The following is an 8,510-nucleotide window of genomic DNA, read 5'->3' on the forward strand; positions in this document are numbered from 1 at the left end:
GCTCTTTCAGCCTTGAGGTGGGTAGCAGGCATCCTCGGCACCCTGACACAGAACGCTCCTGGCTGGAGCATTCCCGTTGCTGGGAAGTGCCCTGCTGGGAACCGTGAGGGCTTTCAAGGAGAGGCAGCCAGGGCTGCAGACGAAGCGCAGCAGTGCCCAGGTGAATCTTGCCAGGGATGTGGAGCACTCCTGGGCTCCTGGGACAAGGACAGCGGGAGTCCTTGCGCTGTGCTCCCCAGGCTCCCTCCGAGCCGTCTGCCAGCTCCACCCTTCCTCCCCGCCTGCCTTTAGCACTTACAGCGCTGCAAAGGGAGATGAGATTCTCTCGCTGTCCTCCTTCAGAGCTCGCTCACACCTTCCCCACCGGCTGGGAACATGTGCTGCGGGTTAGGAAACATTCTCGTCGTGGAATCACATTCGCAGCAATCCTACCCCCCGCCTCCTGCTTGCTTCTGGCTATCAGGCTCTGCTGCTCGTGGTGCTGATGGACACGTGAAACGCCAGGGCTCAGGCACAGCTCTTGGTTCAGCAGAGCCTCAAATCCCCGGGATTCTCTCCATTCCCCCGGGAAATGTGTGAGCACAAACTGGGCCCAGTTTGTTTCACCCAGGGTAACTGGAGCTGGGTAAGTGCCGGCAGTTTTGGAAGAGTGGGGTGAGGAGAGAAGTGGGAGTGTGTGACCATTGACCTTAATTAGGGGAGATGAAAATGTTGAAACATGATTCCTAAGAAAACCAAGGAAGGCCTCTATTGTCGAGTGTTTCCACATGGATGCCACTGAGAAGAGGTCAAGTGCTTTCTCTATACTTTAAGTAAACAGCAGATTGTGAGTTCACAGTCTGGACTGGATTTGAGCAGCTTCTGTGTTCTGCAAGATCATAATTGAGTCCTATGTACTTAAGGTTTGATATCCACTGACATTATTACTCGACAGTGCCAGGAAATGCAGCAGCAATTAAAGGTTATAAAGTCTGCAAGTAAAAAACTGCCCCGTGTCACAGATGGCTCCCCCTGTGCTAGAATTATCTTGGGCTCCTGCTCCGAAGGAGCAGCAAGAAGGGACTTTTGTAAAAAAGAGTCTGTGCTGTTGGCTTTCTGTGATAAAGACATGCCTCCTCACATCATCATTGTCACATAAAAAATGCACAAAGCCCGCAAAATTAAATCTGCTAAATGAGCAGTGGGTTATATGTCAGGAACAGAGTGCTCTGAATCAGGCAGTTTATTTACATGCTACTGGGAAGCACATCAAGCCAAGTTAAAATGTTATGCATAAAATTCTTCTGTTCATCTTTGCAGTTATCCAGACTGGAGGTTAAGAAGACTGAATGTGGTGGGTTTGTCCCAAAACGAGCTCTATTTCCTTACCTGGAGGTGGGATGACATGGGAATCAGGAATGACAGCTGTATTTCACATCTGCAGGTTCAGCTCTACCATCATTGCCAGCAGTTGTGGTGTTACCAGGGAGCAGCAGCTTCCATCTCAGGTAAAAACCTTCCATACCCTGGAGACTCCTTGCCCATATTAAAGGTCTTGTTTACAGACAGGGAAACTGAGTCAAAGAGCATTGATCCAAGTCCTCAGAAATCAGTGGCAGACCATTCAGAGCCCCACTTCTCCAATAACTTTTCCAGCTATTACAAGCAGGAAGAAAGGGCAGGAGTGCTCTTAGGGGTATAATTGAAATCAGATGAATCACTGGAAATCTTCCTGTCCATTCAGTGGGCTTCACATGATGATTTCTAATAGTCAAGACCCAAATTATTTAGGGTGCACTGCTGGGAGGACTGAATGAGGCATGTAACTTGGGAAGCTCAGTCCTGGAGAGTCCTTTTGGAAGTGAAGCTGTAAAGCTTTATATATACTTGAAGCAAAAAGTCTTTTTATTTCCCTGTCAGCATCTGCCTGTGAAAAGGAAAAAGAAAAGGCAGCCCATTTGTGGATGTTTTCTTGCTGCAACTCTGAATTGGAAATATCTGTCCTTGATTAAAGTGGGAAATGCAATTGCACACGTCATTAATTATTACTGATAAACTGAAGTAGTGATGGAGCCAAATAAAAATCTCCTGCCACTACAATGGAATTCTGGAAAAAAAGACAGACCTGGGTGCCTGCATCCTATTTTCATTTCCTTTTTTTGGGTGGGGGGAAAAAAGGAACGTGCTTGAGCTGCTGGGTGTGCAGCCCTTGGAGCACACGATGGATCCAGAGAGCTGAACTTTATCCCCACGGACGGCAAAAATCAGCAGCTCCCGGTGCCTGCCACACGTGACCAGTGCCAATTATGGCTCCTTCCACATGACATCAGTATGCAGTGGAGGATCTCACTTTTTTTTTTTTGCCAGAGGCAAATGAATACATTAGGCAGCAGCGAGGCGTGGGGCAGGCGGATGCGGAACTCTGGGGTGATTTGGATTCCGTGCTCGCGTGGGGGTGTGAGCCAACCTCAGAAGTCATTTTCACTGATGCTGACACATAAGGCTTCCCTCAGAGACCTGTCTATCAAACTGCAACATGCTATGCAGAAAAATTAGATTACTCATGCTACAATAAAGAAGGAGGAGATGACAATGATAGAGGAAAAAAAGCCCAAAAACCGGCTTCAAACTACAACAGCTATTTATTAAATGAATAAAAATCTGGCGAATGGCAAAGTATCCTAGAGACTTTTTAAAATAAATTTTTTAAAATTTATTTTACCTCTTTCAACCCATTCCAAGGAGAGTTAGTTGGAAAGACCCTATTAATTCAGATGGTGCCTCTGGAAAAACCACCACTTTATCATGATTGTCACATTACTGTACTTGTGAAATATCATCTTAAATAGTCATTATGATTTTGCTGCTGGTTTTGCTGCAGTCAGCAGTAGGATTTCCTTTGGCTTTGGTAAAAGCAGGATCAGGCCCCCTTGCTCTCTCTCTCTCTCCATGAATTGCAAATGGGTTGTTCACGTGTCAGCTCAGCAACCAGGCAAAGTTCACTGTGCTCAGTTCAAAGCAGCAAGATGAAGCTCAGGGCATTTCCTTCACAGTATTTGCCGAGTTCCTCAGGTCTACAAATGTGCTAAAGTGGTTTAATACAGGATCTGTAAAGCAAACATTATGCAGCTATGTTTGAACCCTTGTCCAATAAAATTCATTTTTTTCAGAAGAAAATACAAAGTAGTAAAACATACTTAGTAAAGAAAAGAAAAGGCTATGGGAAGCTTAGTAAAATCCTATAAATCAGGATGCTGGGCAGCTTCAGGAAGGGTGTTTTAAAATAAATCTGCAGAAGAACACACAAACAGAGGGAGACACACAATCCATAGCTGGAAATGGATCTGGACCAGTGCCGAGGTTAGAACATCCCAGACAGCACTGCAGGACTGGTTTTACAATATCAGATAATGGAGAGGTTTGGCCAAATGCTGATTTTTCTTCTCTAGTAATAACAAACCTTTGCTGGGGCTTCTGCAGTATTTTCTCCTTGAGTTATTCCTCAGGAATGCTATTTGGGAAAGATAATTGAGAGTTTCAACTCCCCTTGCCCTGAACCACGTTATGGCCGCGCTTCCTGCAGCTGCAAATCCTGTTTTACCTATTGTTGCCCTTTTCTAAGGAGCCAGTTTTTGTGTGTTGCTTTGACTTGTGGAGTAGCTCCAGACACGGGGTTTACTTTCTTGTTTTCAGTGTCTCTTCCAAATATTTCTTCCCAGAGATGAGTTTTGGTTCCCATCCAAGCCTGAAAAGGAGAACCATAGGCTCTCCCATGGCCCTGCCCTTGCATGGCCTGGGGACCAGAGCAAAGAAGAGATGCAGAGTTGCCTTTTCCTGCTCCTTTTCAACAGTGTGAACAGCAGATCCACCCCATTCCACCCTTCACCCTGCTGAGGAGTTTTTTGGGGCTTTGGCTTCTTGATACAGACAGGCAATTTCAACATGACCACACGGAGGGGAAGCACGTGGAATTACAGGCCTCTTTAAAATTGTCAGGAGCAAATATGATCAGATCTGGTTCTTGATCTCATTACTGTCTAAAAGATTTGGCTGGCATTTTTAAATGCCATGATTTATGTTCTTCACCTTAACACAGCCCTCGGTGGTGTAAACTGAGTAACTCTATTATTCTCCAGGGCAACTCTACAGAATCCAATTGGAGAATTTTCACAGGACTGTGTCTATAAGAAAATATTAACATGGATTAAGACAAGTTGATAGATTTTAAACCAGGCTATTCAATGAGAACCAGCAAGAATAAATCAAATAACTTTGCCTAACTACAGAAAGTATTTGTAAAGCCCTGTAAGGTTTCCATTTCCTAAAGCCACCTGCCATCTCAAATGCCCCTAATCAGTCACAGATGCTGGATACCAACCTGCTAACCCTACAGCTTTGAGAGAAAATATTGCACTTTGTAAACTCATTCTTGGGTATTTCCTTAATTTTTCTTAAACTAAACTTTCATCCCTTATTTTCCACTTAAATGTAATGAGTTAAATCAACTCTGACATCTTGCCCTGCTTACCCTTACAGTTCTGTTTAGCTGCTTTCCTATCTACTTCTTGGAAAGCCTGAAGACCTCAGGTTTGGGGGTTTTTTTTTGATTTTTTTAAATCATTATAGTATTTTTTTTCCACTCCACCTCTCATGAGCACCCCCCTGGTGTTGAGAAATCCTATTTAATGCAGAGTTATGACTGTTTCTCTAATCCACTGCCAATGGGAAAAATGAATGTTTTTCTGTTCTTATGATTATCCCCATGATGAAGATGTACCAAACACTGAACTTTTCTGAAGTACTGTGGAAACATTTTTTAACCTGAAAAATAATTGTAAAAAACCCAAAAAACCCCTAAAACAGAAGGACCAAAGAAGTCTACTCCCGAAGAAATAAGAAAGAATAAGAATTAAGAAACATTTTAGAGGCTTCACATAACACCCAGTGGAATCAAAGTAAAGAATTTCATAGATCAGGGAAGGTACCAAAGCAGGCCCTGGTGCCAAACACCATTAGAGGCCATTCAGCTGTGCTGGGGATGGATGTCTTGGCTCTGGAAGGAGCCATTATTCCACTTCAGCTCGTGAGGACAGGCTGGGAGTGGGAGTTGTAATGGAGGTAGGAAGCAAGCTGGATTTTATTAGTCTTCCATCATCTTTAAGAGACCCCTAAGCAGATCAGGTTTCAGCCTCTCCCTCCACTCCTGTGTCAGTCGTTGGTTCTGTTTTTGCTGGAGGATAAGTTTCATTATATTAATAAGCAGCACAAGTGGTTCCAATTGTGGAAGAACCACTCTGAGCTGTCAGAAATGATCAGAGGAGAAGTTTCAGCCTTTCCATGATCACAGCCTCTTCTTCTGGTGCCTCAACTCAGCACTTCCCCAGTGCACTTCACATTTTTAGCAGCCACGACAACAATAAAAGGTACCTCAACATTTCAGCTAGGGGAGATTATTTTAAGGAATTTTATTCCCTGATCATGGTAGTACATCAGTGCTCAGAAACCAGATGCTAATGGGAATAATTGGGCTTACATCCAATCTGCTGGCTGGGAGACTAGATCTAGACATGCACTTAAATTAAACTATACATCTTCAGCCTCTTACTGCAGTCAAATTCCAAACACAAACATCTTTAATCATGCCACTAAGCCAGTAAGTTTGCATTTCTTATTACTTATGATGAGACAGTGAGAAAAACTCACAGCAAAACACTCCAAAAGCTGGGACAGTTGGATCCCTATCTGAGAGTGATCCATTAATGCTCACCAGCAGTAACACTCAGAATTTGTCTCCCTCACATCATCCACTTGAAGGAAAGGGTTTTAGGCAGACAAAGTAATTAGGAATCCTCACAAGGGTGGAAGTATTAATAGATTAATTAATTGTGCAGATAGCAAAATGAGGCACAGAAAGTTTTAAATACATCTGAGTTCAAGAAGGAAGGCAGTGAAGAGGAGAAGGGTCTGAGGCACGATGCTGTGCTCCAACCACTGGCAGAAAGCAGGAAGACAGGGACCCAGGGAACAGGAACACATCAATCCTCGTGCTGTGCCCACTGGGATTTGTGCAGGAACACATCTCCACCAGCACCCACCCCCCGGGATGCAGGACTGGGGTTTGGGATCACGGATTTCCCACCCAAGGATTGGGATCCACACTTCCTCCCGAGAGATTCCCTGAGAGGAACAGTGAGAAGTTTAGTTTTCAAATTAGACTCACCCAGGACTAGTCACTGAAATCTCATCTGTATTATGGAACTGAAAAAAAAAAAAAAAAAAAAGAGGGGAGAAATGTAAAAGGAAATCTTTGTAGCCAGGAGTACCTGACTCTCCCGCAGTAGGAGACGCAGGAATAGTGTTTCATGTCATGGAGATGTAGTTAAAATGCAGACAGCATATCCTTGTTCTCAGAATCTGAGAGGTGTGGTTTGTGCATGTGGACAAGCCATCGTGCCTCCCTTTGATCTATCACTTGATGTAGAGGAAGGCTTTTATGTGTTAGTCCCATATAATGGATAATTTAGTCTGAAACCATTATGAAAAGTATTACATTTTGGGTACATATGCTTCAATTATTCTTGAAAGTACACAGGAATATTTTATGACATGCACACAGATTTCAAGTTAAAAAAAAAAAGAAAAAGGAAATAAACCCAGAATTTTTGTTTACGATCCAAACAAATTTGTTCTTCTGAGGCAAGTCTGCATGCATTTTAAAAAATTGTGCCATTTTATGATTTTTTTTAAGGTAGGTTGTAAACAATATGCTTGAATGTAATATAGAAAGTGACACAACCATCATTCATTAAAATTACCAGTGGTCAAAAAATCATAGGATGGTTTGTGTTGGAAGGAACTTTAAAGATCTTCTATTTCCAACCCCCTGCCATGGGCATGGACACCTTCCAGATTGTCCCAGGTTGCTCCAAGCCCCATCCAGCCTGGCCTTGGGCACTTCCAGGGATGGAGCAGCCACAGCTTCTCTGGGCACCCTGTGCCAGGGCCTCTCCACCCTCACAGGGAAGAAATTCTTCCTAACATCTGATCTAAACCTCCTCTCTGTCTCTGGCTGAATTCTCTAATCCTGTCCCCCTTTGACAAACAGAGTGGGCAGAGGAAGGCCTGACCCATGAATCCATGGACTGCTGATATGACATCAGACACTGTGACACTGGGCAGGGCTGGAGTATCCCTTTTTCCATAGGAACAGTACTAGCTGGGCATTTTAAGAATAATTTTTGAGAGAGGAGGGTCTTTCTGTTTATTTTCTTCTCCAGACATGCTTGCAATGGCAGATCCTGGAGATGGCCACAGCTGGACCCCAGCCAGAGGTGAATGCTGTGCCACTGATGGCCTCCTGCAGGTGCCTTTGTGCCCTTTTTCCTATTTCTACATGAAGCATGCTCAGATAAGATATTTGTTTTTCAATCAGGAATATTATCTTAGCTTGTATTCTTTCTGTTTTCTTCTAGTGAATAAAATGACGATCAGCAGTGCCCAGGCTGAGCTGACCCAACCTGTCCCCAGCCCCTCCACCAAACTTACCTTGGATGAAAGCTGTGGAATGACAGGCTCGGAGTGGAATGACAGGCACAGAGTGCCAGAGCTGGCACAGAGGCTTCTTCTGCAGGCATCTTGCTGGCTGTTTTAAGGTCTTCTGCCTCTAAGTGGCACCACGCTGGGTGATTGAACACTTGCTGGAATCTGTTCTACCTTTTATTGTAATGATTTCTTACAGAGCTCCGACTTTCCAAACTCTGAATTTTCAGGAGTACTGCCTGGATGTCAGAGCCCTTTTGTCAGAAAGACCAGAGCCTTCTGCAGTGATGGGCCCAGTACTGCAGAATCCCTTTGGAAAGCCACAGCTCTTAACCCTTCAGTGGGAAACTCTGAACTGGAGTTTTTTGAGAAGGCTGTCACATCCCAGGGATTTATAATGGCAGGGATTCAAAAGAGAGCCAGGCAGATCTTCCACTGGTGTGAACTGCCAGAGAGTCACACTGCATTGTACCCAGCCATGACCTGGATTATGGTTTTGTATTTGCCTTAAATAAAGAGGCCCAGACTGTCTCATGTGCAGCTTCTGCTCAGAAAGCAGGAAACAATTTGGGAGGGGGAAGAGGGTGTCCCAGAAAGGAGGAGTCCAACCTACAAGCACACACACTGGGAGCCCTGAAACTGCTGGAGCAAACTGCACTCATCAAGGCAGCCATGCAGCACAAGGGACATTGTACCTTTTTAAACCAACAGAAAGAAATCTCCTCTCAGTGCCACAAGAGGCTCAAAATGCTAAAATTAAATATTCAACCATCTACCATGAAACCTGCTCCTCACACATCTTGCAAATGTCAAGACTTTGTCCTCCTTTAAAATGCAGTGATGTTGTCCTGTCCCTACATCCTAAAACCAAATCCACAGCCCAAACTCTACAGCTCACAGCAACAACAACCAGGCTGCATAGCCCCAGAAAACCACCAAAGACACTTTAGGAGGCCTAGAAAAAAGTACAGCAAGAGGAAAGTTTTTCTGTA

General features: G+C 44.3%; 1 long non-coding RNA gene across 1 annotated transcript; it reads right to left on the reverse strand.

Annotated features, from left to right (window-relative positions):
* Positions 1-1,374: 1,374 nt before the first annotated feature.
* LOC139596761 (uncharacterized) lies at positions 1,375-7,631 on the reverse strand. Its single transcript, XR_011681441.1, has 4 exons — positions 7,525-7,631; positions 6,200-6,237; positions 2,702-3,086; positions 1,375-1,906 (listed from the first exon to the last, which is right to left on the reverse strand). It is a non-coding gene; the product is annotated as an uncharacterized lncRNA (long non-coding RNA).
* Between the last annotated feature and the right edge of the window lie 879 nt (positions 7,632-8,510).

This window comes from Agelaius tricolor, unplaced genomic scaffold (assembly GCF_023055355.1).
Source record: "Agelaius tricolor isolate 1412-34295 unplaced genomic scaffold, bAgeTri1.0.p SCAF_16, whole genome shotgun sequence".
Classification (NCBI taxonomy): Eukaryota; Metazoa; Chordata; class Aves; order Passeriformes; family Icteridae; genus Agelaius; species Agelaius tricolor.